Here is a 9,517-nt window from a genome sequence, read left to right on the forward strand (position 1 = left end):
TGTGATTCCACTTATATAAGTTGTGTGTATGTGTGATTCCACTTACATGAGGTGTCTAAAGTTGTCAAATTCATAGAAACACAAAGTAGAATGTTAGTTGCCATGGGCTGAGGGGATGGAGAAATGGGAGCTATTTTTCAAAGGACACGGAGTTTCAGTTTTGCAAGATAAAAAAAAAAAAAAACGGATCTGGAGATCCATTGCACAACACTGTGAATGGTATTACATGATATGATTTTGTATTGTGTTTTTTGCCACAATTAAAACTAAAAATAACCATCTGTAAGGAATAATGTTAAATGGAAGGAAAACCAAGTGTAATCAAAATTCCATAGGATCAGTAATACTGTACACTATTATAAAATTGCTTAGAATTTTCAACCTCCAGAAGAAATATTTGCATATTTGATTCCTACCAATATTTTACTTATGACACCTTTTCTCAACCTAACAGTTTGGTCACGTAAGTGACAGAGATTGTTCCATTAGAGGTCCCAAAAGCCTATTGGTTAAGCCTAGAGACATTGTGTTCATATTTATTCTTTAGTTTCCAAGAAAATTCTTAATTTTAAAAAGCCCACTATTTTTAAAAAATAAAAATAAAATGTAATAGTACTAAACCTGTGAAAAGAAAATCCTGCCCATCATCTCTGCCCCTTCGAAGCAACTATTCCCCATTGACACATTTACCCTTCTGGTCCTTGTCCAAATGTGCACATATTTTGTACCACTGTAGTTACCATGTACATACCATTTTTCATGTGTTTCTTTTTTTATTTACCTTATGCTGTAGACATTCTCCCAAGTTTTGCATTTTTGTAAAAACTATCATTTTAACTGCTGTATAATATTCCATTGCTTTGATGACAATATGAGCTTAGCTGTTGCCCTATTTTTTAGCAGTTGTTTCTGTTCTGCTAATACAGATAAAACAGCATTGGATATTTGAGACACTCTTGATGGACTCAGTGTTTTAAATGATTTCTATTAGAGACACACATTCCTATACACGTAGAGCTAGAAGGGCCAAGGGGGTAACCAACCCTGTTCCTCATTGAGCTATACATTGAGCGCCACTCATCACCCCAGTCAGACCTTCCTGGCTGCAAGTTCATGACCCTATGTAGTGGCAAGTAAGCTGTGAAGCCATGGAAAATTTTGGTTAAACCCTTTTATGACACCCATCCAAATGGTAGCGACAATATGTTTCTACTTAATTTATACATACGATAATATTTGAGTACTTCAGTTAATAAATTCCTCAACTTTCCTAGGTTCTAGGTAACTTTTAGAACTGAGGACCCATTTGTAGGGCTATACTTGCTTGGCTTTTTATTGCTCCTAATATTAAGAGTTGATTTTGTTTATCTGTTATGAGGTTTTAGCACACGGTCCCCTCTGGAAAGTGTCCTCCACTGGGCTGACTCCTACTCGTCTTTTACATCTCAGTGCAAAATGTCACTCCCTTAGGAAAACCTTCCCCAACCAGGTCAGTACCTCTGTATATACTCTTCTCATTTCCTGAACTTTCCCTTCATTGCATTGATCAGCTTGTAACTATGTATACTTACATAAGTATTTGATATCTGTCTCCCCTTCTAGATAAAAGCTCCTATGTGAGGCCAGGGACTGGATCTGTTTTGCTCACTGTATCGCAGTGTTTAGCACATAGGAGGTAATCAATAACATTTGTTGAATGAATTAGATGTCATCAGGGACAGCCATGAACCATTAGGTTAAGAAAGGAGGGGAGAGAGGAACAGAGAGACAAGACTTGGCTGTCATAGCATGGTCTACTTCTCCACATTTAAGAGAAATATTGTAAAAATTCTAACAACCGATAAATCAAAGACTTCACCATAACTTTTCTTTCTTCTTCTGAGAGGGAAATCTTCATTGTTTCCTGTATAAAAATGTCCATCAGATGGAGGTCAAAAGGGTTGGGGCAGATGCCTGTACAGGAACAGTAAGGTGGGCAGCCCCCCAGCCTTTCCGCCCTCTCTCATGCAGGCCTGGCTCAGAGTCCCAGGCGATCCACAGGTCCAGGGTGCACAGTGAGAGGGGTCAGAGGTGGAAGGCTCAGCGACAGTGCAGAGGAGGATCAGCAGAGGTCATGAGAAGGCCAGAATCCAGGGTCAGGCTGTCATTGTTGAAGTTGAGTTTCTTGGCTAGAGGAGTTTCTCCCAGCCCTTCAATATCCACCAGGTCACTGTTGGCATTGGGGTCGTTCAGACACTGAGTGTCACACCAGCATTCTGTTTCATTATGGGAGGATCCCAGCCTCAGGGACACGAACTGTTTGGTGGAGGGGCAGCTGGAGGAGAAGACAACACACCAGATGCCATCTCCATGGGCCCTTTCTTGGATAACCCAGCTGGAGGGGAATGCCAGAGTCTTCATATACCTTGTGCTTCACGGTGGTGGTCTTTATCTAAGCCACTGTCCACAGCTGATTCAGTTAAGATTGTCCCCAAATCTGTTCACAGCAGCCCTCAGCATCTCTGTCTCCATCTCCATCCACTTGGCACCCCAAGGGGGAAGAGTGGGCCATGGGATGCAGCTGCATCGTCAACTCCCCGAGCTCCTGAGGCTGGCACCAGCCAAGGACAAGACCTCTAGGACCTTTGCGGATGCTGACGTCAGGGCATCACGCCTCCTCACGAAGAGGTGCTGCCGCCCCCATAATCACGGAGCCGGGACCATAGCTTTTCTTTCTAAAAGTAGTCTGCAGTATTTTCCATCAGTTTTTCCTCCCTTCTCTGCTCTTTCATAACACACATGCTTAAGGCACATGTCTGCTTCTGTGTCACATTTATTTGTTACATCTTACCTTTTCTAACAGGGCTACTCTCTCTTAGAGGGCAAGGTTTCTTTCCAACATCCTATTTGCATTACCGACTATGCTTAGGAGACAATACCTATTCAATAAACATTAGTTCCTTTATCTTAAAATTCATATGGACTCTCAAGGGACACCAAATAGCCAAAACTGTCTTGAAAGAGCAGCACAAAATTGGAAGCCTCACATTTCCTGATTTCAAAACTGACTACCAAGCTAATAGTATGGTACTAGCATAAAGACAGACGTACAGACCAATGGAATGGAATACAATAGAAACCCCAGAAATAAACCATTGTGTATTTGATCAAATGATCTTCAGGGAGGATACAATAGCCAAAAGGTGGAAGCAACCCACATGTCCATCCACGGATGAATGGATGAACAAAATGTGATGTATACATATAATGGAATATTATTCGATCTTAAAGAGGAAAGAAAATGTGACATACATGGCAACATGGTTGAATGATATGCTAAGTGAAATAATCTAGACACAAAAAGACAAATACTGAATCATTCTGCTTATATGAAGTACATAAAGATAGTCAGATATATGGAGATAGAAAGTAGAGTGGTGGTTGTCAGGGATGGGGTGAATGGAAAATGGGGAGTTGTCATTTAATGGATATAGTTTCAGTTCTGCAAGATGAAAGGATTTCTATGGATGAATGGTGGTGATGGTTGCACAGCAATTTGAATGTAGTTAATTCCACTGAACTATATAGTTAAAATGGTTAAGATGGTAAATTTTAGGTTATGTGTATTTTGCTGCAATAAAAAAAATAGTTCCTCTTCCCACTGTTCATACCAAGTGTGAATCCCCTCACAGCCCCTTGCAGCTGGTTCAGTAAACGTGTGAATGAGAAACCAGAATCCCAGAGTTGGAAGGTGCCTTAGGAGCCATTTGTGGAAGCCTCGACTCAGTGGACAAGTGACATCTGCAGTTCCCACCTTTGTTGAGACACCTCCAGTTTTTAGGATACTCGTTGCCACTTAAAGCACTGTCTGCCATTGTATGCTTCTTTTATTTAGAAAATCTGTCTTTACACCAAGTGGAAATAGGGCTTTCTGGTAATAACTCCCCATCCCCAGCGGTCCTACGGACCCAGAGATAACAGGGCGAATTGCTAGTTCACCTGACCACCCTTACACAATAAAAGTGCAGAGCTCCATGAACTAAAAAAGTTAAAGCTTCATCCCAAATGCACCCTTTTCAACCAGGAGATATTCCTTTTGTATTTAGACACTAAAAAAGTCTCAAAAGGAATATATGACCCTGATTCCCTCCAGAGACTCACCAAATGGCAAGGACATGGAGGCAACAATTGGGCCTGATGAAATCTACTTGGGGGAGAGAACAACTATGGAAGAATGGAAAGTATTTAGCCTGGAGAAGAGTAGTCTCAGAGAGAGATACCACATGTCTTGAGGACTATTGTAACTGAAGATGAAGCCTTGGGGTGTAAGGTCATGGGACATAAATTACAGGAAGGTGGATTCAGCTCAACAATAAGAAGACTTCAGAACTGTTCAAGCCCATAACACTCACAAAAAAGGGAGTGGCATATAGTAGGTGCTCAATTAATTGTAGCAATCATTACTGTTACCAGGTCCCTGCTTGAACTTCACCACCCCTTTGAATTCAGAAAAGAAGCACACACACACACACACACACACACACACTCCACAAGCCATAGTGGGCTTTCAGGCACCATCCATGCCTGACACTAAACATTCCAGAAGTATTTCTGTTTTTAGTACATATGCACAGAGCACAGCTACTTAAAAGTCAAACAGCTATAAAAACTCACTATTGAGGAGGGACTTTTCAAAGACCTTTGGGCTCCTTACTCCCTCAGGAGTACCTCAAGACCTGTTTCTTCCTGTTGAGCTAGAGCTGCAGTTATAACCTGGTCCCTCCCACAGCTGGGATCCTCTGACCTTTTATGTCCTAGCAGTGACTTCTGTGCATTTTGGCAGTGATGTGTGAATTTTGGATTCAACCCTGATCTCAGCCTCTCGGGCTTTCTCTCTCCTTTAATTCCTTCCGTGTCTGTCCAAGGCTTCTGCCTCCCCATCCCTTCCTGGAGCAATCCATGCTTTTGAAAAATGACCACGCTGAAGGGGAACTAGCACTCCCAGCCTGCAATGGGTCTTGTTGATCTGATTCTTAAAGGATGGAGGAGGTTTGAGGACAAGGCTTGTGGTGGCATTACCATTCTCCCAGATGAAGCAAAGATCAAGTGAAAAGGAGGAAAGATCTTTTGAATGTGAGCACATTCAAAGACCCAGAGGACGGAGAGGTATTTAAAGTAAACTGGAACAAACCTGCAACATCAGGTGCGTTCTGCCTTCAAAAATAGCTGCCAGTTAGAAAGGGTTATTTACATATTGATTTCATGCTAACTTTGTAATGGAATGTGCTGCCTGCCTGCCTGAGACCTAACAACTGTCATCATAATTTTTTCTAAAAATACAGTCAGAGAAAAACATTCAGTGAACCCTCCACTGGAAAGTGGCTCTGAAAGACCCCAGATCCCAAACCTACTGGATGGACCATGGCCAAACACAGGGCTATTCAACAAGCGTGGCTGAGGGAGCATTTCACGGCTAGGGCTGCCCCTCTCTTCCTCTACCCTGCCTGCATCATAATTTTTTTTTTTTTTGGTCATTCCAGAAAACCTGTTTTGTTCTAAGGTGAGGGAGAGGCCTCCCCCTGCAAAGAAGCCTTATGGAAACTCCAGCTGGACTTTTATCAGAAATAATGGATGAGAAAGGGGCCCCAGGTGGCCCACCAGCTCCAATGCCACATCCTGAGTACACTGCCCCCCATGGTTTCTCCCCATGTCTCTCTGCTAAGGATCCCCACTTCTCCCGCCTCCTAACACCAGCTTCTAGTGTTTCTCACTGCAGCTCCTTCCGAACCTCCCGGGTTTGTCTCTATGGATCCTACAGAGCTGATCCTTGGCAGGGCTGTCATCCCTTCCTGGTACAATATTAGCAATTTAAATGCCTCTTTGCCGGGCCTGATGGAGCTGATTCGGTTGTGATCCTGGGCATATGGCTGGCATATTTGCTGTGAGCTAGGTGAGATGAGTCCCAGAAGGACCGACGCCAGCCGCTGCAGCCGCCTACCCCAGCCACGCCCGGGGAAGGCGGCCGTGCAAGCGCTTAAATCGGCCGGAGCCAGCCGTTAACTGCTGCCCACTTTGTTTCCAGCCGGGCCCCCCAATGCTGGGGACAAATCTTTCATTCATGAAGAGTAGCTTGTTAGGCCAACTCCGGGACTACTCTAAAGCCACTTAATTAAACTGTGGAAAGTCGCTTGGCCCCAGTGGGAAATTTGCACACAAAGGCACGGTGTCTGGAGCTCCCTTCACCAAAAGGCTCCACAACAAAACCTCCACCGTCCTGTTCCCGGCCCCCCAGCTCTTCCCCTCTGCTCTCAGCACCCCCTCATTAGAGGGCATTTGTTAGGGAATGTTTTCCCAGCGATTCACTGACAGGCCTTTCATTCCTCCCTCAGCAATCAAGGGTGGCAAGTACAGGCTGAGAGCCCTCCAAGGCCTGATTGCTGAAAGAATTTCCAAAAGTAAAGCGTGTAAACAGGTACATTGAAAAAGCCTCTTTTGAACAATTATGTAAACATTCCCAACACTATTTGAAAACTTTCACAGTGGAACTGTCAGATCGGAGCATTCTTGTTTAATTGCGTGGGCACAGCAGTTGCCCTTGCATCCCAGCTCCCTGCAGACCCAGCTCAGAGAGTTTAGCAGAGACGTGGGGCCTCCAGATAGGGAAGTTAGGTGAATGCAGCCACGTACAAATGAGCTTCACTATCAGGCCAACAGCATCTTCCTGCGTGTGTTCTCACTCCTTCAACTTGCAGAAGAATCTCACTTTCTCTTCCGGCTTGATTTCTCCAGGACCTGGTCCACTGCTTTACACACAGGGTTGGTTGATACTCCTGGGTGCAAGATACTCTTAGACTCCAACTAAAGTGCGCTGTCAGGTCTTCTTCAAACCACCAGCTGGTCATTCTGAGAGACAAGCAGAGTTGCTGGCAATGTTCGCCTCCCCACAGGAATGGCTCCTTGCCTGTCTTTCTCCTTTTCCTACTCTAGCTTGCAATCTTTCTCCTTCACCATGCAGCTCAGATTCTCATAATTCACTAACTGAACCACCAGTGACCCTGATTACATTTCTAGGAGTTGAAAGTGTTTAGGACACATGAGCCAACTGCTTGATCTCATATTTCATGGAGACATAGAGGTTTGGGATGACTTTTCATACATATCCTTCCTTGAATCAGCATAGCCAGTCTCCAGTCACTTGGGGTCCATTTAGCTTGTGACCACCAAGCCTCCCATCATTTATCTGAATAGGAATTGTGGTCCAGGAGAGTGGGGCATGGCTTGTTTTTGTTTTTGTATTTTAAAGGCTGTTTCTTAAAAGCCAGGGGAAAAGCCTGAATGATCAGAAAGGGGAATGGCATATCGACACAGTGAAATCTTACAAATGTGTAATATTAGGGCCAGGTGGAGACATGGGAAATATTATGAAAAAAAAGTGAAAAATCAGGCCACAAAATTTTAATGGCAAATACAAAATGAAAAAAAAGCATGTATGCATGCTGCGAAGGACTGGAAAGGGCCATGGCTGAATGAAAACACTTGTTCCCGGCAGTGGGATAACCAGCATGTTCTACTTTGCAAGGCTGTCTTTAACGTCATGGCATTGTGTTGTCAAGGCAGGGCCAGGGAATGCTGGAAAGCACCTGTGCACATACAAGGTTGAACATAAAAGGCCACCCCAATAACCCACAAAGAGATGTATACACCATCCTGCAGCACAGTAATTTGGATCAGAGCTTCAAAGTAAATTCTTCAGGTCTAAAGAGGAGCTAAGGCTTACCTGCTTGCTGAGTCCCCATGAGGCAGATACAGAATCACAGCTACAAGATAAATCAGAAAGGTGGTGGGTAAAAATGGTGATGCTCAACAGGGTCAGTTGAAGAGCAGGAACCTGAGAGAAAAATCACCTCTTTTCATCTCATAGAGCTCCCTAGATATGGAATGGCTCTAAGAGTGTCTAAATGTGATATCACAGGCTTATTCATTTTGACTACAGTCAATGATTTTTATGCACCTACTCTGTGCAAGGGCCTGTGCTCCTTGCAGGGCATGCAAAGTTTTAGGATAATTTTGATCCTAAAAAGTTGGTTTACAATGAAGTGAGGAACCATCTTTAAAAATGCATGTGAGTCAATGGGATTTTGACAAGGGTACAAGACAATTCACTGAGCAATAGTATTTTCAATAAATGATATTGGGACAACTGAATATTCACATGCAAAAGAATGAGTTTGGACTCCTACCTCACGCCATATATAAAAATTACCTCAGAATAGATCAGACATATATGTAAGAGCTAAAATTATAAAACTCTTAGAAGAAAATATGTACGTAAATTTTCATGACCTTGGATTAGTCAATGGTTTCTTAGCTATGACACCAAAAAGCATAAGCAACAAAAGAAAAAAATAGAGAAATTGGCCTTAATCAAAATTAAACACTTCTGTGCTTCAAAGAACACTATCAAGAAAGTAAAAAGACAACCCACAGAATGGGTGAAAAATATTTGAACTCTATATCTGATAAGAGTATAGTACCCAGAATATATGAAACATTCTTACAACTCAATAGGAAAAAGACAAATAACTCAAATAAAAAACAAGCAAAGAATTTGAATAGACATTTCTTCAAAGAAGTTATACAAATGACCAATAAACAAATGAAAGGATGCTGAAATCATCAGTCATTAAGATATTCAAATCAAAAGTGAGATACCACTTCACACCCACCAGGATGGCTATAATCAAAAAGACAATGAAAAGTGTTGGAGAGGATGTGGGGAAATTGCAATCCTCATACACTGCTGGGAAAAAATTTACAGTGGTGCAGTCATTATGGAAAACAGTTTGGTGGTTCCTCAAATAGTCAAGGATAGAGTTACCACATGATCTAGCAATTATACCCAAGAGAATCAAAAACATTTCTCCACACAAAAACTTGTACATGAATGTTCACAGCAGCATTATTCATAAGAGCCAAAAAGTGTAAATAACCCAAATTGTCCATCAACTGATAAGTGGATAAACAAAATGTGGTATATCCCTATAATGGAACATTATTCAGCTGCAAAAAGAATGAAGTACTGATATGTGCTGTGAGCAAGATGCAAAAGGTCACATGTTGTATGTTTCTATACTAAATGCTCAGAAAAGGCAAATTCACAGAAACATCAAGTAGATTAGTGGTTGTCAGGGGCTGGGGGGAAGGGGAAATGAGGAGTGACAGCTAAAGGGTACAGGGTTTCTTCTGGGGGTGATCCAAATATTCTGTAATTAGCTAGAAGTGATGGTTGCACAATGTAATGACTATATTAAAAAGCACGGAATTGTACATTTGAAAAGGTTGAGTTTTATGGTATGTCAATTATGCCCCAGTTTTTTCTTAAGGCATATGAAAGTTTCTGTAAACTGTAAAGCACCACATGCAATACAGTGTCTGTACCAGGAGCAGGGTGCCCTAGGTATTCCTTGCAACTCCAAATTGCTCGTCAGCCTAATTCTTGCGGACCCTCTCAGCCCTCATGCCAGCAACACCGGTATAA

The 9,517-nt window shown here is 42.5% G+C and overlaps 1 pseudogene; it reads right to left on the reverse strand.

The window, feature by feature from the left end:
* Positions 1 to 1,801: 1,801 nt before the first annotated feature.
* LOC118907661 (chromatin complexes subunit BAP18-like) lies at positions 1,802 to 5,402 on the reverse strand (annotated as a pseudogene).
* Between the last annotated feature and the right edge of the window lie 4,115 nt (positions 5,403 to 9,517).

Source organism: Manis pentadactyla, chromosome 4 (assembly GCF_030020395.1).
Source record: "Manis pentadactyla isolate mManPen7 chromosome 4, mManPen7.hap1, whole genome shotgun sequence".
In the NCBI taxonomy this organism is placed as follows: domain Eukaryota; kingdom Metazoa; phylum Chordata; class Mammalia; order Pholidota; family Manidae; genus Manis; species Manis pentadactyla.